Here is a 26,024-nt window from a genome sequence, read left to right on the forward strand (position 1 = left end):
GAAGATTGGAGCCCAAAGCTCGAAAGAAAGGGTAGGAAAGAAGCGACTAATCCCCGTATTCTCAGGATTTGTTCGGTGATTTCTCCCACTCGTCCCTCGGCTTCTTTGGACTTACCTATTTTTCGAGGTTTTCTTACACGAAACTACGAGGGACAAGGTGGAGGATTTCAAACTCCCCTTCCGCGAAGGATCCGATGCACTCCACATAAATACCCACATCTCCGTGTCTCACTATGACTCTCTCGGTTAAAACTTAAAGCCATTTAATCTCTCTCTCTCTCCCCTAATCCTAAGACTTCTCCCAAACTGTTTCTTCACTCTAGACTAGGCCGTAAACTGTAATTAAATTAAATTAAATTAAAGCCATTCACACTCAAACAGCAGGTCTACGCATTTCGCCTTTCCTTTCTGATGACTGATTTTGATGCATCTATGCACGTGGTTTGCTACAGGGGACCATATCTGATGAAAATTCCCTCATTTTTTCACGAGATATCGGACCCCACATCTCAGATGCTTGGTTTCTTTTGGAACTAAAGATATACAAGTCTATTCTTACTCTTATCAAGAGAAATGAAAAAAAAAAAAGAAGATATATAACTCTTAGGTCTTAGCTTTTTTGTTTTTTCAACTTTTCGTTCAAAAAGAAAATATAGATAAATATATAGAGGTGCAGATTCTACTTGAGTGGTTGCTCCGGGTTCTTGGCTTTCTTTACATCATTGACATCATTGTCTATCTTTCATTTATATAAACATCCGCTACAGTGCACCACTGCAGCACTGTATCTCGTGACTGTTTTATTTTAATGAATTCATCTTGCTAGTTTCTTATCAAAAAAAAATTATGTTAGATGCATTAATATGAGTCGTCATTATCTAAGGTTGCATTTGGCATTCCTTATTTTAAAGACTTATCTTCTTTTTTCACTTAAAATGTTTCTATGAACATTGAGTTCTTAATGGTAAAAAGGAGATAAATCTTTATAAGGAATGCCAAATGCAACTTAAATCTTATCCCAGCTAAGGTCGGTCATCATATTAATGTCATATATATTATTAAATTAGTGAGTGCTTAAATCGTTTCTTACAAGTTTGATTCATGTTTTTTTTTTTTTTTTTGATAAAGTTAACCTGTTTCTGAACAAAGATCATATGAATAATGTATATATGTTGAAGAATAATAAAAAATGGTCTATTTTGAAGAATTTTCAGGCTATTGATATTCTCTTAATTATCAATGTAAGAATCACCTTAAGCAAGTTTTAAAATATCTCTTTTTTCCTGCCGAGAAAATTTGGAAATGTCGGTCATATATAGGAGGAGTGTCACATCTTGATGAATGAGTTGGTGGATGAAGGACCACGTAGAGGGTGTTTGGTTGGACCCTAAAATGATATAGCATTAGAATTTGAAATGAGGCCCATATAAATAAAGTGGATCATCACTCAGGCTCACCACCATTGAAGGGGGTTAATAACTTGAGATTCCTAGTTGAGCTTGAACATGGAAGGGGAATTTAGAACTTCCAGTATGTTGGTAATTGATCCAATTATTTTACATTATTATATAATATAATGGGAATGATAATTATCTTGGTAATTGATTTTCTTGTTTTTATCTTCCCATGAGAAACGATGAGGTTGAGGACAAATATATAGGAGAAAATGAAGGCTGATTAATTCAATGCGGGGGACCGCATTGGAGTGCTTAGTTTTTCATCATCAAACAGCATAAAGGAAGGAGGGGGTTAGAATTAACTTTAATCATTTATAATAATTTATTGTGTTGTTGAATAATATTAGTATATTAATGTGGGGTAACACGCTTAAATATGTCTTGCACAAACACACACACTCTCTCATGGGGCATCATTACATCTCATGCTCTTATTGATCATGATTTTGCCCCCATGCCCAACCATCATGTCCCATTTCTAACAATCATCCCTTCCCCAATTTCACCTCTCTCTCTCTCTCTCTCTCCCTCCCAAACCCCAGATCTCCACCTGGATTCACTTTCTCTCTTGTTGGGACGTCTTATTCTATAATTTTTCTTGGAACGCAAGGACATGTTCTCCCCTATAGGGGTCTTAGTCACTTGCAATGCATGTAATCATAATTTTTGCCGTGAAGTCTGTCATGTTTTTGGGGTTTCTTTTGCGATGATTTAGGTCATTTCTGCTCTAAGAATGGAAGGAGTGAATGGAGGGAAAGTTCGTTTTCCTTTTTTTTGTTCTATTTTTTTTTTGGGGGGGGGGGATTCTGGTGTCTGGTAGGAGTGAATAGAGGGGTTGTCTGATAGGAGTGAATGGAATCTGAGGGCGGCAAGCATGAGAATGCGAGTTGAAGTCTTAGGAGGGCTATTTTGTACGAAAAATGCAACGCTTAGGACCATACCCAATCAACCCCTCTCTCCCAAGACCCCATATAACTGGTAAACGGGATTTCTTACTCACTTTTTCTATCCACTCTTCACCCGCCATGAATTGGAGCCACATCTTTAGTATGAATTGAGAGATGTGTGACTGCAATTCATGGCGGATAGAAAATGTGTAAAAAAAGCGAGTAGAAAATCTGGGTTTTATAACTGGGACCAACATTTGATAATGGCCTTTTGGCGACTGGCAGGAGAAATGGAAGATTGGCCCACAGTTGCACAAAAAGTAGGGTTGCTTTCCAAAACCTTACCGACTTACCCACCAAATCTTAATCTTTTAATTCTTGTGGGATCAGCTTGGAACTGAGTGGGGTCGATTTGATTGGGTTGACTCGGCCCACAAATTCAATTTTCAGTATTCAATTATTGTCATTATTATTATTATTACTGTTTTTACAGCGTCTGCTTGAACTCATTTCATCTCCTGAGTTGATCTGTTGACTGTATGGTCAATTCAAATCAAACTCAACCCGACATACTAGTAAGATGGGCCCAAATCCAGTAATGCGATGAATGAGCCACTTCTCCAAATACATGTACTGAACATGTTGTGAATTGTTTTCCACATTAGTCCATTGATGATGAGCTTCTTTTTTCTTTTTTTTTTTCTTTTTGGCTGCAATGCAAACGTTGATGATGAGTTGTTAAATCGACTGCTTAATTTTCTCTTCTTAATCTTCTTCTAATATCGCAATTAAAATTTGGTGACCACCTTTCAAGTCTTGCTTTCATAATGGAGAAGCCAAGTTTTATAGCTCTCTTTCATGAGAAGGAACAAGAAGAAAGAAAGAAAGAAGGAAAAAGGGAAAAAAAAATCGAGACGTTTCATGATGAGACATTGAGCATGAATCATAAAATGGCATTAACTATTCTAGTATAGAATTTGTTCTCAGTGAGATAGTAATGAAAGTAAGATGATATAAAGTTGAAAAGAATGTTCATACAAATATTTATACAACTTACAATATTCTGGCCTTCTGCCAATATAGAATAATTTAAATATATAACTGGACCATCTAGATCTATAGATAACAAGATTTTTAATATTAGATCAAGTGGGTTGGCCTGGTATATGTGATTACAACAAATCAGACAGATGGAAAACTTACTGTAAGATGTTATTAATTAACAAGGTAATGGGACTGAGCAAGATGGAATAATTACTGAATAAGATAATGTGTTGAGGTGTTGTTACAGAAAGAAATGTTGATATTATAACACCTACAGCGTACTGATATATATAGATATATGCTTTAATTTATATATGTTGGACTTGGATGGCGTCCTACAAATGACTGTCCTTCTCAGTTCAGTCTTATGCAAGAGAAAGAGAGAGGGGCCGAACATATAAAAACATGGGTTGGTTGTGGTTGAATGATTGTTGATGAAAACCTCCTTTTTTTCAACTTTGAATTTATAATACATCAGTGATTGGAAAGGGTAAGGGTGGTGGAGGCTTATAAGACTTAGGCTGATTCCCTGCAGATTGGTATGTAATGTATGATTGTGCCATAAATCCCTTTGCCTCTGATGTGGTGCCAGCGCCCTAGCTGGATTGTTTCTTCTGTGGTGGTGTAGTCGGAAACAAGCTAAGATTGGTGTCATCACGACACAGTTATAAGTGTACATAAATAATAGAAAGGGAGCGTCTTAGGACTGTATGGTGCTGTCCAGGGCCCTTACTAACTTGCCATGTGTCATGTTTTCGGAGGATCTACACAATCATTTGGTAGGTTCAGCATGATTGATACAATTGGCTAATCCATTATTTCCCAATCTTTTTACAGAACTCTTACAACAGTAGATTTAATTGCTCTTCATTCTGCTGTTACAAATTAATGAATTGGGTAACACATTTCTGACCACGTTCATCTAGCCATACATTAGGAATATCTCTTGTTTGATCGATGCAAAGATACATACAACCACCCCTCCACCACAACCTGCAGTCCACAGACCCACGCCCAAGTCATGTTACGTCTACCGTTTATGATGCAACATAGTAAAGTATGTCATATCATCATCATCATCACCAAATATAATGTCTAAGTTCATAACAGTGCCCTATCTATGGGAATGGGGCCCATGTCATACACTCTTTCCATATGAAAGCAAACCATGCGTGTCCATTTTGCAACAACCCCGATTGGTAGAATTCCACCCATTATCTTCATTTCTTATTCTTATTGGATGTCAAGTATGCAATGTATTTAACTAATTAGCTGCTTTAGTCGCACAAGTATAGTAAACTACCAGAGCCAAGTATATGATATGGGTAATGGGTGTACTAAAACGGAATGGGCAGTGCTGCGATGGGCCAATTCCGGGCCTTCATCCATTGACGCAAAAGCTGGTGTGTCAGGGTGAGCCAGATAAAGAAATGGGTTGCCCTGAGCTCGGGCCTAAGAAGCCCATCCCTAATCTAAATTATATTATGACAAGGCATACGCATTTGGATTTGGCATTTCAACTTGCTACGTATTTTTACTTCAACCCATGCCATCATCACTCATTTTAGATGGATTAGAAAAATTGGAAATGATAGTCTTTTCCATTTTTGTGATCACACTCACCAGTAATGGACCAGTTTTAGATGGATGGTAAGTAAAATATGAGCTTCCAAATGTAAAGAAAAACCGCAAAGAAATTCTCTCATTCCAAGTGGTTTCGTAGGTAGGCTACTCGTACCATCATCTCAAGTGTCCCACTCGGCATCACTGACATTCCTAGTTTCAATGGACTTGAATCTGGATTTTGGTTAGGGTCTGATTTTAGCAGGAATGAGTTAGATGGTGAGGTCCAAACAAGATAACCCTGTAAGGCCCATTATTTAATTATAGGTGCAAATCGAGTGTCCAGTTTGAAGAATTTACGCAGCACCGGGCCTAGGCCCTCAGAGCATATCCCTACAAATTGTAATAAATACGCACACACCTCGTTCTAATCAACTTATGCATTTGCCTTTTTACAAAAATTAAAAAAAGAAAAAAAAACACGTGCATTTGCACGTGTTACACGCCTGTTTTCAGTCCATAGGCGTTTACGTTCCAATGGTCAAAAATCATATTTGGTTAGGCCGTTTTCAGTTAAAAACGAGATGAAACGAAGTATATGTTTAGTAGACCTGTTCATGGGCCGGCTCGGACCAGGCTTTCACTCTGTATTAACAGATTTTTCTAAGGCCCGAGCCCGAGCCCGAGCCCGAGCCTGGTCCGACCATCGAGCCTACAACTTGGGCCTAAGCCCAGCCCTCATAAAAAGCTCAAAGTCCGGGCCTAGGCCTGAATCCGAAATTTAGCCCATACTGTTACTACTACTGAAGTGGCTAAATAGAGAGAGAGAGAAAAATTATAAAGAAAAAAATAAAAAATATATATATTAAATTATAAAATATATATATATATATTTTAATAAATATTATATTATTTATATATTTTATATAATATATAAAATACATATTATATATTTTATAAAATATATAATGATGAGTCGAGCCGAGCTTACTGTGTTAGGCTATGTTAGGTTGCGGGCCTAATTACATGACCAAGCCCGACCAGGGTGCGGGCCGGGCCGAGCCGGGCCATCGGGCTACCTGGCCCATAAACAGGTCTAATGTTTAGTTCCATTTATGTTTATTTGGTAAATGTTTATTGATGGTACCACATAGACGCCCGTTAGCAAATGTCTCATTAATTACATTTGTGTATCAAAATTTGTAAAAGCAAATTTCGATTTCTATGCGCCTCTCCCATTTCAAGAAACTTCAAAATGGAGCTTCTTAAAACAAGTAGGTATTTATTGGCATTTTAATGATATGGTACTTAATGGTGTTTATATGTGTCATAAACGCCTTCATTAAATGCTTGTCTTGATTTTACAATTAGGTAAATAGAAAATATTTATTAAATAAACATAAACAGAACCAAACACTTGTAAAATGCATAGGAATCCACAAAACTCACATTCTCTCGAAACATCAAAGCGACGTGACTTTGATGTGTGTGCTGAGTTGGCAGTTAGAGAACATTCACGATCAGCACTGTTGTTGATATCCACATTGTTATAAACTATTTGTGACATGTGTTACAATAATCATATACTTATTGAACTAGCAAATGTTATATTGATCAGGTTCTTTCCAAGGCTGCAAATACTGAGTTACATTCTCTAAAATCTATGTATCACTTTTGCTAAGTGGTATTAACACACATGGATGTATTTCTCTGTCCATTTTGCTAGGTGTTTTATTTATTTTCATCTAGGTTAAAATTTACTTATCACATGTGCTAATATCATTAGTATGCCGGATTTAGGATAAAATTTATTTATGTTTTTTTTATTTTGTAAGATTATAATTTTTTAAATATTATCATCATAATTTCTATGAATTTTTTTGTAGGTGTCAAGAGATTTTATAGGAGTTTATTTTCATAATGTGTGTTAACGATTAATTCATATGGAATAAAATAATCTAGGCAAGTGTTGACAAATTTTAGCTATTGGATATATGTCTTGATAGATTTTAGCCATTGCGTTGAAGCTAGGCAAATGTTGTTTGTACATTGATCATCAACCTACACTGGTATATTATATATGGGATACATTGTATTAAAGAAATAGCTTCAAGAAATTGGTATCATCAAACAAAATTAGGGGTGTAAACGGATCGAATTCGAATCCGATTAGAAAGTCTGATATTCAAATTCGATTTGATATCTGATAGATATTGAAAATTAATATTCAAATTCGAAATTGATTAAATATTTTAATATTCGATTCGATTAATTAATTATTTTAGATAATTAATAAATATTTTATTGATATAAAGTATATAAATATATAAATTAATTACTATATTATAAATTATATAAAATATTTTGTATATTATATATAAGAATTAAATAATCGGTCGAATTCAGATATTTATCGAATCGAATCAGGTCATATCCGAATTCGAATCCGATTAACTATTCAATAAGAATAGAATATTCGAATTCAACCAATTAGATATTTGAATTATTTGAATTTGATTCGATTATGCCGAATATCAAATTCAAAATTGGATTTTCGAATACTATTGACACCCCTAAACAAAATATAGATGAAAACGTTAACAAACAAAAAAACTATTTTATGGCCATTTCAATAAAGTGTTGCACTGTCATTTCCTCTAAGAAACACCTCGCTAGAAACATCCACGATGACAAACACCTACGCTCAAAAAATAAATAGAGCAAAGTAATAATAGTGGTTTGGAATGAGCTCCCGGCCCCTTAATTGGGCCATTATATTGTCCAACTGGACTAAGGGGAATCTCGACTTTGAGTGTGGCCCCAGTGAGTTAGCGCATCTTGACGTAGACTACTTGAGACAGAGCTAGCAGGAGGTAGAGAGTGTGAAAACTGAAAACCAGTTTTGTTACGTTGAAAGTTGAGTGGTGGACGGGCGCAGGGGATCACGTACCAGTGCCAGTGCCACGCTCTGCCCCATAGACCATGGGCCATGGGGTACTTTTTTTTCTAGCCATGCAGTTGCAATGCAAGCACGAATGACTGAAATGGAAGGTGTAGGGCATGCAACATAGACCACGTACAACTCTATATTATTAAATGCTTATTAATTAAATAAAAAGCATGTATAGATACGTCGCTCGATCCCCGGCAAAGGCAATGAACGGCGGAAGGGTTTTTTTTCATGAGTGCCTCCTCTCTCTTGGCGGGAGGGTTTTTCTTTGTGCGGGAGGGTTCCTTTCTACGTTAAGGGTCTCTTTCTCAACGGAAGGGTTTCTCTCCCACATTATGGATGTGAATTTTCTCTCTCACTTTATTTGAGGGTTTCTCTCTCACATTTATGGATGTGAGCTTTCATTTACTTTTCTTCATATTGGTGTTTGTTGGAGAGGTTTTTTGGACAGATTTAAGAGACGACAATTTTGATCCAGGCTTATGGAGAAGATTTGAGATCTTTGGTTCTATTCATTCTAATATTCGTTTTTCTTTTGTTCTTTTTCTTCTTCCTGTTGAGCTTTGGTCAAATTTGTGTGTGGTGTGCCTTTGTAGTATGCCATGGGTATCCATTTGTTGTAACAATGTTATCGTTCATGTCAACTCTTTTTCTGGAAATTTTTTATTTCTCTCTAACAATATTCAAGTTCCAAATGTTTTGGCTTCTATAACGACATGGATGGGTGATTTTTTTGCACATTTTACATTCCTATAGTTATAAATTACAATTTCTATTGTGCACTTTTAGCTTTTTATGGGGCCCATTCCTTGAATGTTTGGACGGTGGAGCGTTAGGGAGAGTTTTGTAATAAGAGGCAATCTTGGGCCTTTCCCGCTTTTACGTTTTCAATTATGCCATGGATTGGGTGCCATGATACCTGTTTTTTCTATACCCCTAGAGGATTTTGCATAATTGATCCGGACTCATTTGGTAGGAAAACACACTTGCTGGCTTCATCTCTATTGGAGGCTTTTAGCCAACCTTTTCGGTGTTTCTTAAATATGTGTCAGTTGTAGAGATTTCTCAAATCGTTTTTCTCTCAGTGCTTGTGATTACCTATTTTTGTCTCAACACACTTAACATGCTTTTTTTTGTTGTATTTTTCATTGTTATTAATTTTTCTACTTTATAACCTAAGCATTTATGAATAAACTTGCCTATAGGCGTAAAAGAACACAAAAATCAAGGTGGTGGTTCCACTTGAAACCAAGTAATGTGGAGGGCCCATCATCTTGACATCCCAAATTAATTAACAAGATGCCTTCTTTTGGAGGATACATATGTATGGACAAAATGAGTTTGAATCTTTGAATATCTCTCTCACATACACTTGGAATGATGACCTTATGTGAATTGGTGATATTCGATCGATGTATTTTTTTCATTATTCTTGTCAGAAATTGTGCAATTGTTTTCTGTGCAATTTCAAAAAAAAATACACGATTGATTTTGTTTCTCAAAACAAAGTCATGCATGCTGACAAACATCCCCTAAGCATGCAATTTAAATTAGCCTAATGAATGTGTTTTCCAAAGGAAAAATTTCTGATTAGTACCATGTATTTTGTGTCTATTAATATTTTGGTTCCTGAATTTTAAAATGTGATAATTAAGTATTTGAACTTTCAACACATGTTAATTTAGTACTTGTCGTTAACCAATTGTTAAGTGGCATTTAAAAAAGATACAAATGCCCTTGAGTGTTATCTAATTTTCTTTAGCAACTAATCAAACATTAACAAAAAATTAACAGTCCCAAATCATTGCCTCTTCTATTTAAAAATTACTAGAATGTCCACTGATATATGACCCCAACTTTATTGAATAGAAGAGGCAAGGATTTGGTACTGTTAATATTTTGTCAACACTTAGATGGTTTATAAAGAAAATTAGATGATACTAGAAGAGCATTTGTATATTTTTCAAATGTCACTTAACGACAGGTACTGAATTGACACATTTTGAAAGTTTGGGTATTAAATTATCGCATTTTAAAGTTCGGGGACCAAAGTATCTAGTTCACATCTGCATCCCACGTCTCACAGATCATTTCCGATGTGTATTGAGAACATCTCTTGATGACGATATCATCATTTCCAATACTATCATTGGGAGATATTCCCAATACACAGCAGGGATATGATGTATCTGAACTCCAAAGTATCACTATATGCAAAGTACAGTACACTAATCAAGAATTTTCCCTTTTCCAAATATGGTATTCTCTGTGGTTGTGTTAGCTGTTTCCCCGAATTGATTATCCTTTACTTTGGCGACGTGAGATGAGCAGAAGGAAAATACTTGGATTGATATGTGTTATTTGATCAACAGATTCATTCAATTATATTTATGTCAAGTTGTAAAGGTCTGCATAGTCCCGTAATGTGGTCTGGGTTCAGGAAATTGGCTAATAGAACCATGTTAGGACTTAGGAGTTAGAAGTGAGTATTTCCCTTTAGGCTTAGTTTGGAAGGTGTACAAACACAAATATATATAATGCAAAACCTTGTATTTTTGCATTGTACATATTTCTAGTTGTATTCTTCCAAACTGAGTTTTAATGATTGGTGAATATATTATCCATCATGACAGTGAGTCCTCTATTATTAGATAATGGTCTGGGTGTTCATAGTTCGGTTTTTCAAAGTGAACCAAAATCAACCAGTTAACTGATTAATCGGTTTGATTATTTAATTTTTCAGTTTTTATATTTATTATATTTTATAAATAAATTTATAATACAAATATTACAAATATATATATATATATAATAAGTTCAATTAACTACCAGTTTTTCATATTGGTTAATCCAAATCGAATGAATTATAACTTCAGTTTTTTTAAAATGCTAAATTAATTGATTTGGTTAACTAAAATTTTCAGTTTACTTTTATTGGTGGTCTGTCATGTATACTATTCGGAGGATTTGCTGAAGTGGCATTGGCACAAATAGGTGGGATATGATCAAGGTTTAAAGTATTAACACGTATCGTTCCGGAACCCCTCCGATATGCCCCTATAGTGGGTGTATTGGGGGTCTGACCTGTTCAAGGGGTGGAGGAGCCCTAAACTAGCCCCCTGAACTGGTTTCGAAAAAAATAAAAAAAAAAGTATTAATTTGCCCGACAATACTCCTACCAATGTATCAGAAATATCGATATTTTGAACCTTGCATATGATTAATGTGAATAGTTCATTATTAACTTCAAAAGATAAGGACGCAACTAATTTCCTCATGTATCACTCCTTGTCCTTGGTAGCTTTTCCTTTTTTATTAATAATAGTAGTATATAAGCAAGAAAAATAAATATCAAATTCCGGTAGGATGTATTATGTATTTTTTTGTTCAAGTATTTAATTAGGAATTAATGACAACAATAGAGTCAAGATTGGAATATTCAGAAGAATTATCCGGTGGCATACGCCATATCCAAGGAAAGAGGCGCATGAATAGTCCTCATAATAAGGTTTTACTATACAAATAAATATTATATAACTAAATTATTTATTTAAATTGGGAGAACAGAACACATTGTTTTACTATATAAATAAATATTATATTTGTAATTATTATTTATTTAATTTGAGAAGAGAAAAAAAAAGGATGGAGAAAACGCTGGTAATTAAACAAGGAGATGGATTAGGATTACAAGACGCTTTTTGTTTATGTGTTGTATTCGAGAAGTTATCCATCTTAATTGAAACGGACGGAGGATAGGCCTTTGGGCCGTTGATCCATGGAATCACCATGGGTCTGCTTCATTGGGTCATTGACTCATGGAATCAATACCAAATAGAATAAATCGAAAATTTAAAAACTGAACTAAAAAATAAAATCGTATCGAAGCCAAAATTTAGAAAAACCAAAATAATTAAAATTGAAAATTTCGGTTCAATTTTTGATTATTTCGGTTAAAATCAAATTTTAATAATATATATTATGAAATTGAATTTCAATATATTATATATAAATATATAAATATATAATATATTATATGTTACATATTATATATTATATATTATATATAATAATAAAAAGGTTGATTAATTCGGTTAATCAAAATTCTAATTTCAAAAATCAAAACCGAAAACTAAGGTTGAAAGTATCATTTCGGGACCCTTCTGATATGCCCCTGCAGTGGATGTATAAGGGGTCTGACCGATTTAAAGGATGGATAGGTCCTAAATCGGCTCCCCTGAACCAGTTTTAAAAAAGAAACTAAAAAAAAATTAAAAAAATAAATATCAAAATACCCGATACGCCCCTACCGGCGTATTGGGAGTTTCGATATTTTGAACCTTGTTAAAAACAAAAATAACCAAAAACTAAAATAATCAAACCGATTTAACCATAAACTGAAAAAACCGAAACCAAAATTTTCGATTCGGTTATTCTATTTTAAGCGAATAATGCTCACCCCTGACGGCGGCAGACTCATCACTCACTCCTTTGGCCTTTCCCCGAGCCGGCCCAGCTGGTTCATAATTAAGAAATCAGAGAACTTTGTAAGAGCTGCCGCTACTGCAAGTAGAAAACCATTTCTGCTCCTTCAACTCGAAATCCTATTAGTATTCGATTGCTGAGGTGCTTCCCGTGGAGAAATATATATTGCCATATTCCGGCGTCAATGGAGCTCTTACACCCCTCCCCACCTCCTGAGCCTTCCAGAAATCACTTCCCCACACTCGTTACTCCCACCACTTCCCTACTTGCCTCTCACCTAGGGGGCAATGACCTAGTAAACGTCGCAGTCGGCAAATGTATAGAAAAAACTGTTGCTCTGCTTCATTGGACGTTCCGGCGTTTCAGAAATCGAGAAATCTGTCTTCTTCATGTTCATCAACCTTCTCCCGTGATTCCCACACTCTGTAAGTTGTTTTACTTCTTTTCTTTTTCTCCCACTTTCTCCTCAGAAAACTCCTCAACTCTTTTCCCCCTTCTCTGTTTTTTTTTTTTTTTTTTTTTTTTTTTTTACTTTTACCTTTTGCTTGCTTTTCTGTGGAAATTCATTCGTTTCAATCTCTCAAATGGATTTTTGTTACATTCCTGTGACTGCTAACTGGTGTACTAAGATTGGTTTCTCGGTTTCTTTATTTTCCATTTTCGATCCTATGCGACTAGTTTTTCTTGCTAATCTTTAATTTTACCTTCTTAATCAGGTTTATATCCGTTGTTACGTCAGTATCTGCTTTGAACAGTGTCTGTACAGATTAAATTTTCATTTCTACAGGATCAAAAGTTTTTTCCTCAATTTATCCTTTCTTTTCGTATTAGCTTCATTTAGTTATTTTTTTCGTGATTTTCTTAGGTAGCAGTTCCTACCTTTAGGTAGTGGTTCATTGTTGACCATGACTCCTTGGCCCTACGATTGCATATTAACAATTATTTTATTTCATATGCAGTAGGAAAGCTTCCCGCTAATCAAGCAAATCAGGAAACAGTATCGGCATACCGGGAAGAGGAGAGGGAACGAACAAGGAAACTTCTATTTAATTATTTCCATATTTTCCATAGAGCTAAGGTCTTATTCATTCTCATCTAAAACTACTGTACCTGCTGCACCTACTGTGGTGTTCTGTTTGCTTATAATATCCCTTGATGTTGTCCTGAGTTATTGCATTTATGTGTTGAAACTTAAAAGATTGTCTAAAAAGGAAATCTCCATGTTTTCCTGTCTTAGCATTTTCTACTATTTCAAGGTTTATGATATTACTGTATTTTAAGAATGAATATTCTGACGCCTATCCAAAAAAAAAATCAATATTCTGATCGGATTGGGTATGGACGTACATCCTCCTTGGAAATGTAAAAGGAGTATGCAGTAATGGAAGGATACCTTTCTACATAAATAAATTCACGTTAAAGTCAATCATGTTTCAGGACCCATTGAGCTAGAACTTGGAAGACCAAAACAACCAAGTTGAAGGAAAGCATTGGAGTGGATTCTATTGAGAATGAGAAGTTTAATTGGGGTTGGGAGGTGGATGAATGTATTGGAGCTGCAGAATTCAATATAGAATGAGGTGTCTGGGTTGAACTGATAGGAGTTTTAGACTTTTGTTCTGGATGATTGTTGGTGTTTATATCTATGATCTGAGTATTTGGTAAGGGAGGGGGAGGGATGCGTTTTCTTTGTATGTTTATCCTTGTTATAGGGTGGTTTTGAGAAAATATGTGGTGATGGTAGTGGAGTTGTGTTGTATATAGTTTTTTAATATTTTGACGATGTCTCATCACCAGAGGTTGTATCTTCTTTTCTCTTTTAATTAGTTTTATTTTACTGTAAAAAATAATTCAATCATGTAGTAAATTTGTGAATTAGGAACAAGAATATCTACTAAAAAAGGGATGGAAAAAAGCCTTCCAAATAAGCATCTCATCTTGGTGACCTGTCCCAGGAGATTGTTACACAAAGGAGAATTTGTTTGTCTGTTTGTCTCTCCCCCTCCCCCTGGGGTTCAACTTTAAAGAAAACATGATCAAATCTTATGATCCTTTTTACTGGTCAAGAAACTCTTATTTACTGTCTCAACTCACTACAAGAACTTACTTAGCAGGTCAAAGCAAGTGTCATTGTGATTGAATCTGGACAAGTTCAAAAGGGCATTGTAGATTTGGTGAACAAACATAATATTAAGAAGCTTGTCATGGGGGCGGTGCCAGATAAGTAAGTGCTAATGTGCTATGCCCTTGTTTATACATAACCTTGTTGACAAGCATTTTATCTTTTGGTATATCTATTATTTTTTCATTATTCATTTAGCTACTTGATTATTTCCAGCAATTGAAATTAACAATTTCTGGCTGTTATATGCAAGCTACAAACATCCCCCCCCCAGAAAAAAAAAACTAATTTATTGCTTTAGATTAAGTTTCAAAGTATTAATACACCTAATACTCAAAAATTGAATATTGGGCACGTCAAAGTATCGATACTGATGCTTTTCAAACTTTTGTTTTGGCAGTCTTTTCCAATAAGAAGTACTGCTGTACCATATTATACTTTGAACATATGTGCTCAGATTAAATCTTAGTATTTGACGTATCAACTCCTCCAAAAACCAATATGTATCGTATGATACACAGTATGATATGTTGTGATATTTTGAACATTGCTTTAAATTTTAAAAATATTTTTTTTTCAACAACCGAAAGACTGCTTGCCCAAGATAGCAAGGACCAGTGTTGTATAGCAATGGGTCTTTTTTTTTTTTTATCGATAACTGAAAGCATTTCATTAATATAAGAGATTAAAATACAAAGGAGGGGAGATAAAATATCTTAGCTCCCCTAGGGATCAGAATAAACAATCAAGGAGAGAAAGCCAGTTACAAATGAGCCCAGAATAAACAATCAAGCATTTCATTAATATAGCAATGAGTCTTCAATTCAAAATGAGGGTGATAATTCTCCCCACCCCACCCTGACAGTCTCTCCCTCATTGTTGGGTATTTCACCACTTGACCTTAACTGTTGCTAGCCAATTCCAAAGCCTCTATACACCTTTGAGATGTCGTCTTGTTTAAACAGGCCTACTTAATCTTCGAGTCACTGTTATTATTAAAATAAAAGAAGGTCTACCAAGCAATCTTGTCTAAGTTGTCATTTTTCTTGTGAAGTCATACACAATCTTCCAAAGTATAACAAAATAAACTGCCAAAAGGAAAAGTGGCATAGCATCAAATTTTATAATTACATAGACTTACGCTTTAATTATGCCATGAAGCTATGATACTCAGATATCTACACAAGGGTGCCATATAATATCAAATATTTGAGAGATTACCAACCACTTGTATATCCATTACAAGGTTGTAGATGCTCCATAGATGTGGGTGCAAGGAATATTTGGGGTGAAAGGGTGTGATAAAACTCAGAGTAGATGTTGTATAAGTTCAGATCAGAAGAAAGAGGAGAATAAGAGAGAGAAGAAGGAGAAGGAGAAGGAGAAGAAGAAGGAGAAAAGGGCACAACCGAACTAGAGAGAAAAATTCCAATCCTTCTAGTCGGCCCTTCTGTTATTTATACTCTTCTAAGATATACAAGAATTACCATTGTGCCCTCACTTAAGTGAGAGCCACATCAGCTGAACAATACATATATAACTAAACATAAAAGGACTATACTACCCTTGTACGGCCGGCTCTAACACTCCCCCTCAAGTTGGTGAGTATATGTCATATAGTCCTAGCTTGTTACATATGTAGTCCACTCTTCCCTAATCAACCCTTTGGTAAATAGATCTGTCCATTGATTTCCTGTGTTCACATATGCTGTACTTATCACTCCACTAAGCACCTTCTCACGTACAAAGTGGCAATCCACTTCTATATGCTTTGTCCTTTCATGAAACACTCGATTAGAGGAGATATGAATTATAGCTTGATTATCACAGTATAGCTTCATAGGAGTGTCAATCGAGTATCCCATCTCCTCTAGGAGATGCTTCAACGACACTAGTTCGCATGTTGTGTGTGCCATAGCCCTATATTCAGCCTCTACACTGCTTCTTGCTACCACTGTCTGCTTCTTACTCTTCCATGTCACTAAGTTCCCACCAAGAAAAGTGCAATACCCTGTAGTGGACCTTCTATCAAATATGGACCCATCCCAATTAGTAGAAATCACTGATTGCAGATTTAGTTCAGCCTCTGCACTGCTTCTTGCTACCACTGTCTGCTTCTTACTCTTCCATGTCACTAAGTTCCCACCAAGAAAGTTCAATACCCTGTAGTGGACCTTCTATCAAATATGGACCCATCCCAATTAGTAGAAATCACTGATTACAGATTTAGTCGAATTTCTTGTGAAGGGAAAGATGAGGAAGATGAAGATTTCAGCAGTAGAGAAGAAAAGAGAAGGAGAAAAGAGTAGGAAGTCAACCAGGATTCTTAGATTAACCCTAGCCGCCAACTCCTCATTATATTTATACTTAACTTAAAGGATGAGATATTACAAGGATGCCCTTAGTAGGGCGGCTACTAATGTAGCTGAACAGTCACAACTTAAAAACATAAATTAATGGGCCTAAAGCCCAACAACTTCCTAACTAAATAACTTAATAAGAATAAATACAACTAGGCCCAACTCAACACTCCCCCTCAAGTTGGGAGTAAATGTCACACATTCCCAACTTGTGTAGATCATGCTCCAGCTTGTTCTTTGCAACACCTTTTGTGAGAACATTAGCGAGCTGCAGATCAGAAGCAATGTATGGAAGACAAACTTCTCCAGAAGTCACTCTTTCTCTGATAAAATGTCTATCCACTTCAATGTACTTAGTTCGATCATGTTGGACTGGATTATGGACATTGTTAATTGCTGCCTGGTTATCACAGTACAACATCATAGGTTCTTTTGCCTGTACACCAATTTCTTCTAATAGGGAACGGATCCAGAGAAGTTTTGAAACTCCATGTGCCATGGCCCTGTATTCAGCTTCAACACTTGATCTTGCCACCACTGTTTGTTTCTTACTCTTCCACGAGACAAGGTTACCCCCAACAAGGGTGCACACTCCTGAAGTTGATCTCCTGTCGTCAAGGCATCCTGCCCAATCTGCATCTGTATAAGCCTCTAGTTTCAACTGTCCATGATCAGTAAACAATATGCCTCTGCCCAGGTGTCCCTTCAAATAAGCAAGAATCCTGTCAACTGCCTCCCAATGCTAGACTCGTGGAGCATGCATGTATTGACTTACCACAATTACTGCATAGGAAATGTTTGGTCTTGTCATACACAAGTATAGCAACCGACCCACAAGTCTCTGATATCTCCCAATGTCCTTTACAGGCTCACCTTCTGATGCATTGATTCTATGGTTCTGATCAATAGGGGTACTGATTGCCTTCGTTCCAAGCTTCCCTGTCTCTTGAAGAAGATCCAAGACATACTTCCTTTGAGAGATAAAAATTCAATGTTTTGATCTTGCAACTTCAATGCCTAAGAAGTATCTCAGTTCTCCAACATCCTTAATTTCAAATTCTTTCTGTAAATTCATTTTCAGACAATCAATCTCACTTAGGTCATTCCCCATGACAACAATATCATCCACATAAACAATTAGGACTGACACCAAAGATCCCCTTCGCTTCACAAACCAGGTATGATCGGGTTGAGTCTGAGTGTAGCCAAAAGCAATCAAGGCCTTTCTGAATCTGTCAAACCATGCTCTGGGAGATTGTTTCAAGCCATAAAGTGACTTCTTAAGCCTGCATATCTTTCCCTTTTCAACATCATTGTAAAAGCCAGCAGGAAGATCCATATACACTTCCTCTTGCAGATCCCCATTTAGGAAAGCATTCTTCACATCAAGTTGAAACAAGGGCCAAGAGTATGAGGCAGCAAGAGAAAGAAGTATCCGAACAGAGGTCATCTTTGCAACTGGTGCAAAGTTCTCTAAGTAATCAATGCCATAGGTCTGTGTGTACCCTTTTGCAACAAGTCTTGCCTTGTACCTTTCTATACTTCCATCTTCCTTATATTTTACTGTGTAAACCCATCTGCATCCAACTGTCTTCTTGCCTTTTGTTAGATCCACAATGTCCCATGTCTGATTCTTAATCAAAGTTGCCATCTCTTCCTACATATCTGTCTTCCACTCAGGTTTGGAGGGGGCCTCACTAACACCCTTGGGTATAGACACTGAGTCAAGAGATGAAAGAAAAACACGGTAGGAAGGAGAAAGCCCACTGTAGGATAAGTACTGTGAAATACAATGAGCAGTACACTTTCTCTTCCCTTTTCTGAGAGCAATAGGAAGATCAAGGTTATCTGTAACAGGGTTAGTAGAATCAATGGGAACTGAAACAGTAGCGGGACCAAGAGGAATACCTGAATCCATGTCAGCTGAAACTGGAGTCTCCGAGGAACTGACAGGAAGTGATGTGAGTTCTGCTGTAGTGGAATCAACCTCCTTGTGAAGTCTCTGTCGTAAGTAATGCTGAGAAGCAGGACACAAAGGAGGTGGTAAGGTAGGTGACACAAGAGGGTCAAGCACAAGAGTAGACACAGGGACTAGAACTAGGAGAGGAATAGACTGCTGACTCAGTTCCCCAAAACACTCCCCCTGAGAAGGATTCTTTGAGAAGAAGTATGTGGATACAAAAAAGGTGACATCCATGGTAACATACCGGCTCCCAGAGACTGGATCATAGCAGCAGTACCCTTTCTGATTTTCTGCATATCCAAGGGAGACACACTTCTTTGCCTTGGGATCGAGCTTCGAGCGGTGAGGACCAAGGATATGTGCAAAGCAAACACACCCAAACACCCTCCCCCTCAAGAAAAAGGAGACTGAATGGGGTGCTGAATCCAAGTATACGAGAGGGCACCTTGTTAATCAGATATACTGCTGTGAGAACTGCATCACCCCAAAACTGAACTGGAATTGTAGACGTGATCATCATGCTTCTTGCAATCTCAACAATGTGTCTGTTCTTCCTTTCTGCAACACCATTCTACTGTGGGCTGTAGGGACAACTGCTCTGATGTACAACACCATATTCTAACAGATATGAGGCAAGGTGTTTTTCAAAATATTCCCTGGCATTGTCTGATTTGAACACCTTTATTCTCGTTCCAAACTGTGTTAGCACCATTTGATGAAATTGCCTCACCAAGGATGGTACTTCATTGCGGGATCTCATCAGGTAAATCCAAGATTATCGCGAGAAATCATCCACAAATAAGAGAAAATATCGATAGCCTCCCATAGAAGGAACATGGTAAGGTCCCCACACACCAGAATGAATAACATCAAAAAAAGAAGAATACCTTTTATTACTAGGTTTAAATGAATGTCTACAATGCTTTCCAAGTTGACAACCTTCACACTCCAGACTTGACAAACTAACAGACTCAAAAAGTTTTGGAAACAAAAGACTCAAAAAAGAAAAAGGTAAATGGCCCAAACGGTTATACCAAAGCATAATTTGACCCACAGACCCTGACTCACTATCCCTGCTGACATGATGACTCTAATGAGGAGGAAGCACATCCAGGAGGTAGATCCCATTCACTTCACGACCACTCCCAATCATCCTCTTTGAATCTAGATCCTACAAAATACAATGACCAGGAGAAAAAATTACTGAGCAGTTCAGGTTCTTAATCAAACTACTAACAGATAACAAATTAGTGCTCAATCTGGGAACATGAAGGACAGAGGGTAGAGAAATAGAATCATTAATCTTGACAGATCCCTTCCAAGCAATGGGAACATGGGATCCATCAGCTGTGGAGACCCTATCTCTGCCAAAACAGAGCTGGTAAGAAGAAAAAATAGTAGAGCTATGGGTCATGTGCTCTGAGGCTCTAGAATCTATAATCCAAGGAGGTCCTTCCTTACCTGAAGTAGAAACATAATTTGCAGTGATGTGTGAACTACCTGTGTGAGCAAAGGAAGTAGAGTGGACTCCACCAGTACCACCTGTATCTTGCCGTCCGCTTGCTACTGAACTGGAACTGGCTGATCCCGCTGGTTCAGAAGTTGCTCATACCTCTCAAGTTCGTCCCTTACTACAACAGCTGCAACAGACTCCAGAGCAACTGTAGTAGGAGGGTTCGGAATGTCACCAGTAACTGCCATGTGTGCATTTCCCTTCTTATTTTTCAGTCTAGTCGGCACAAGATGTGGGTGAAGCTTCCAGCAAGTATCTCTTGTGTGTTTAGGCTTCTTACAGTAGTCACGGATCAAATCTCTTTTATCTTCTTGATTTCACTGCCACCCCGATCTTCATTTTGTTTAGGTTTCACAGTACTCACCATGGCAGATTGATCAGAAACAGGATTTTTCATCATCACATCTCTCCTGCTCTCCTCCCCTGACACAAAGGCATATGCCTGGGAGAGGGTAACACAGTCCCTGGAAAGAAGATGCTGTCTTGCAATATCATACTCAGGATTAAGGCCAGCAAGAAATTCAAACACCCTATACTTCTCTAGATGTTTCTGATAGGTAGCTACATCCTTAGTGGTTTTCCAAGCAAATGTCTCTAAATGGTCAATCTCATGCCACATGGTTTTAAGGGTTGAAAAATAGGCTACAATAGGTCTATCTCCCTGCCTTGTAGAAATAATCTGATTTCTCAACTGATAAGCCCTAGCAACATTCTCCCTCTGTGAATAGGTTTTTGCAACCCCATCCCATATATCCTTAGCTATATTTACCCATAAAAATTTTTACTTATATGGGGCAACATGGAATTACACAACCAAGTCATCACCATATAATTCTACTGTACCCACCGAGAGTTGCTAGTTTCGGGTTTCACTTCTTCACCAGTGATATATCATAATTTCCCATGAGCACCAATGGCCATCTTTGCAGATTGTGACCATTCTAAGTAATTTGCACCATCCAATCTAACTGTAGTAATGGTCACAGTCCCGAAAAGGTCTCCAACACCTCCTCCCACTGGTCCCATTTCACTTCCGGGCTTATTTTCAACTTCGTGACCATCCATGCTTCTCAAAAAGTGTAAAGAAAATAACTGAAATATGCAAGAAGATCAAACGAAACACTTCTGGAACCAACAACACCTTTCTGGTGTCCTAGACTGTTTTCCCACAAAAGATTCATTTTCTATGGGATGGGAGAAGAGAGAGAAAAGGCAGCCGCTCTCTCTAGAAGCCTCCAAATCAGGCAGGACTTGAACCGCCCCTTACAAAAAACTCTTAAGGAACCCTAAAAAATTAGGGCGCCACTTCCTAAGTCAAAATTGAAGAGTCCAACAGAAACAAGACTCTTCCCCTTTTTCCAGTTTTTCCTAATTTTGATGAGAAACCCTAGACCAGCTACAGGGCACACAGATCCACCAAAAAATCCAAAAACTGGGCTTACCTGAGATCTTCAATCAGCCTCTTAAATCACCATGTAGTCGGCTGATCTAGGGCTGCATGAGAAAACAACTCAAGGAACCTTCGGCCTGCTCTGATACCAAGTAGAAATCACTGATTGCAGATTTAGTCAAATTTCTTGTGAAGGGAAAGAGGAGGAAGATGAAGATTTCAGCAGTATAGAAGAAAAGAGAAGGAGAAAAGAGTATGAAGTCAACCATGATTCTTAGATTAACCCTAGCCGCCAACCCCAAATTATATTTATACTTAACTTAAAGGATGAGATATTACAAGGATGCCCTTAGTAGGGTGGCTACTAATGTAGCTGAACAATCACAACTTAAAAGCATAAACTAATGGGCCTAAAGCCCAACAACTTCCTAACTAAATAACTTAAAATAAGAATAAAAACAACTAGGCCCAACTCAACACAATTAACATCCGTGTATCCCTCTATTCCTCCACTCTTATATAACAAGCCACGACCTGGGGCACCCTTCAAATACCTCACAATCCTTAGGACTGCCTCCTAGTGTGGGATTCGAGGGTTCTGCATAAACTGACTCACCACACTGACCACAAATGAGATATCAGGTCGAGTGATGGTTAGGTAATTAAGCTTACCCACCAACCTTCTGTACCTTCCCGGATCCTCAAACTCCTCACCTGTATCACTACCCAATTTAACATTCAGTTCCATAGGTGTTTCAGCTGGTTTGGTACCCAACAACCCTGTTTCTTCTAGCAGATCAAGAACATATTTCTTCTGGCACAGATTAATACCATTCTTGGACCTCACAACCTCTATCCCTAGGAAGTATCTTAATTTGCCAAGATCCTTTGTCTGGAAGTGATCATGCAAGTAAGTCTTCAACCTATCAATCCCTGGTCTGTCACTGCCTGTGATAACAATGTCATCTACATATACCACCAAGAGAATCTTCCCAGCATTTGATTCATAGCTGAATACGGAATGGTCAACCTGACACTGTTTCATTCCAAACTTCTTCACCACTTTACTAAATCTCCCAAACCATGCACGGGGAGATTGTTTAAGTCCATAAATAGCCTTCTTAAGTCTACATACCTTCTCACCCTCCCCTTGAGCAACAAACCCTGGTAATTGCTCCATGTACACCTCCTCAAGAAGATCACCATTGCAAAAAAGCATTCTTGATATCAAGCTGAAACAAAGGCCAATCAAACATAGTAGCAAGATAAATCAGAACACGAACTGACCCAATTTTGGCAACCGGAGAGAAGGTGACTATGTAACCAATACCATACTGCTGTGAATAACCTTTGGCAACTAACTGAGCTTTCAACCATTCAACACTTCCATTAGGTAAGTATTTAACCGTGTACACCCACTTATAGCTGACAACATGCTTACCAGGCGGAAGAGTGGTGAGGTCCCACGTACGAGTACGAGTCAGAGCCGAGAATTCTTCTTCCATTGCTTGGCACCACCCTGGAGAAGTGAGGGCTTCCTAGACATCCTTGGGAACAGAGATAGAGGATAACATAGAAACAAACTGTCGATGGGAAGCTAAAAGGTGAGGTACATAAACATAATTGGAAATGGGGTGGAGAGTGCAATTGCATTTACCTTTCCGCAAAGCAATAGGAAGATCAAGGTCAGAACTTGGGGTTGGGGCTGGGGTGGGAACAACTACCGGATCTGTCGACGGTACAAAGTTGGGGGAGGAGCCGATGCCTGACGATGTGTATACACTTGCTGGATAGGTGGTCCTCTCTCAGGTAGTTGCACTGGAGGCAAAGACTGGGTCACAACTGGAACAAGAGGAACGGGATCCTCAACAAGAATTGGAAGAGGGGGTGATGGAAACGAAGGAGAAGAAGTATCCGACCCGGAGAAGAAAGGAATAGACTCAAAAAATGTAACATCAAAACACACAAAAAACGCCGAGAATGAGGATTATAACACTTGTACCCTTTTTGAGTCCTGGAATAGCCAAGAAAGACACATGTAGTGGATCTAGCATCTAACTTGTCCATTCCAGGCCCAAGATTATGAATGAAACACATGCATCCAAAAATTCTGGGCGTAAGGGGATAAGGAGACAACGTGGGAAATAGAACAGAGAAAGGGGACTGACCTTCAAGGATAGACATGGGCATGCAGTTAATAAGAAAGCAGGATGTAAGTACAGCATCACTCCAAAAGGGTTTGGGGACATTCATCTGATGTCAGAGGGACCGAGTAGTTTCCAAAAGGTGACGGTTCTTTCTTTCAGCCACCCATTTTGTTGAGGGGTGTAGTAGGTACACAAGGTTTGATGGACAATGCAATGTTGTTCCAAATATTCTTGAAAGGGTGTGGAGAAATACTCGACCATTATCAGAACGAAGAATTTTAATATGTACACCAAATTGATTGCGAATTTCAGCATAACATTTCTGGAAGATAGAAAACATTTCATTATTTTCTCTCATAAGGTAAAGCCATGTCATCCTTGAATAATCATCAACCAAAATTACAAAGTACTTGTAACCATTATAAGACATTACTCTGTTTGGACCTCAGATGTCCAAATCGACTAAAGAAAAATGACTCGGTGTACGGCTATCAACTCTAGGACTAAAGGAGACACGATGATATTTCCCAAATTGACACGACTCACAATTTAAATTAGAAAGACAACTCAACGATGGAACAAGCAACTGAAGAGCTCTAAGAGACGGATGACCAAGTCTGCAGTGCCACTGATGAGGGGAGAGAGATGACTGAAGAGCTGTTGCCGAACCACCTCCATCAAGATAATACAGTCCACCGGCTTCATGCCCTCCACCAATCTTCATCCCCGTCTTGAGATCCTGAAACACACAAGAGGAAGGGTAAAAAGTTATTGAGCAATTAAAAGATTTAGTCAATTTACTAACAGACATTAGGTTAAAGGGAAACTTGGGAACATATAAAACTGAGGAGAGGGATAATGAGTCTGTGTCAACATTACCAACACCACGTATGGCTGATGTAGAGCCATTGGCAAGAGTAACAGATTGGGAAGTGGAGGATGGAGAATTGGATGAAAACACACTTGGAGTTCTAGTCATATGATCGGAAGCTCCAGAATCTATAATCCAATGGAAAGCCGTGGATGCCAGACAAGCCGTACCTGTGTGTGCAAGGGTAGCCGTGTTCTGTTGAGGTGTACTTTGAATGAACCGCTCATATTCATCCTGTGAAACACTCACCATCTCCTTTCTAGAAGCATCTGTAGATGTAGTGGGGATCTGATCAGTAACTTGAGAGTCTTGTCTTGAGCTATCACCATTTACAGTTGCATGATTTTCCCAGGTTGAAGGTGGGCCATGTAGATTATAACAAAAGTTGATAGTATTTCCCTCCATACCATAATGAGTACACCTTCTCTGAGTATTACCACGGCCCCTACCATGGGCTTCCCCTGAGTCTCGTCCTCCAACACGACCACCACCACGATTATACATGCCACCACCACCACGACCATACATAGGTCCACCACCACTACCATGGCCATGCTGACCTCCTCTACCACCACGACCTCCCCCTCTCGTAACTACAAATGCAGACCTATCTGACATAGTGGAAGTCTCTGTGGGTCCAACTGAAATCCTCCGAAGACGAGCAAACACTTCCTTAAGAGAAGGAAGAGCAGATCCACCTAGTATCTGTGCCCTTACGGGTTCATTAAACCAAGGAAATAGAAGAAACACAACAAGAGAAGCTCTACCAAAGATTACATGTTTGGCCAAGGTGGAGGGTAATTTATAAATGAGATAAGATGGAGGGGGAAAGGGGATTTAGAACCGTAGGAAGATGGAGGTCTGAGGTGTTGATCGAAGCTAAGACCTTCAAGTTTGAGGAGGATCGGATCAAAGGTAAGGAAGCACTGAAAATTAGAGAGAACAACAGGATGTCAATATTGGTACCAAAGGATGTCATTGTGTGGATGAAAGGTTTTATGGATGGGGCTATCAACTCCGGCAGGGTGAATGGCTGGAAGAACTCAATGTCAGTTCCAAGCAAGAAATATGCAATTGAACTGAAAAGAAATTGGAAGGGGTGGTTCATCATGGTGGAGGAGTTGTTTGGAAGAGCTGGAAAACAAATGCTCTATGTGCTGGAAGGGAGAATGCAGAAAGGGTGGAGGACAATCGGGAAGGTGCTGCAGTCCTTCCTTGTAGCTTCGGAAAGAAGAAGGATAGAAGGAGTGGAGGAAATTAGTCAAAATTCTA

General features: G+C 38.0%; 1 pseudogene across 1 annotated transcript in view; it reads left to right on the top strand.

The window, feature by feature from the left end:
- Positions 1–12,359: 12,359 nt before the first annotated feature.
- The window catches only part of LOC104593810 (U-box domain-containing protein 33-like), a 37,087-nt pseudogene continuing 23,422 nt past the window's right edge, over positions 12,360–26,024 (top strand). The window contains exons 1-3 of the transcript XR_016076076.1: positions 12,360–12,811; positions 13,346–13,464; positions 14,501–14,610. The product of XR_016076076.1 is annotated as a U-box domain-containing protein 33-like (transcript). The remainder of the gene's footprint in view (positions 12,812–13,345; positions 13,465–14,500; positions 14,611–26,024) is intronic.

Source organism: Nelumbo nucifera, chromosome 5, assembly GCF_055504915.1.
Source record: "Nelumbo nucifera cultivar China Antique chromosome 5, China Antique-T2T, whole genome shotgun sequence".
Lineage (NCBI taxonomy): Eukaryota > Viridiplantae > Streptophyta > Magnoliopsida > Proteales > Nelumbonaceae > Nelumbo > Nelumbo nucifera.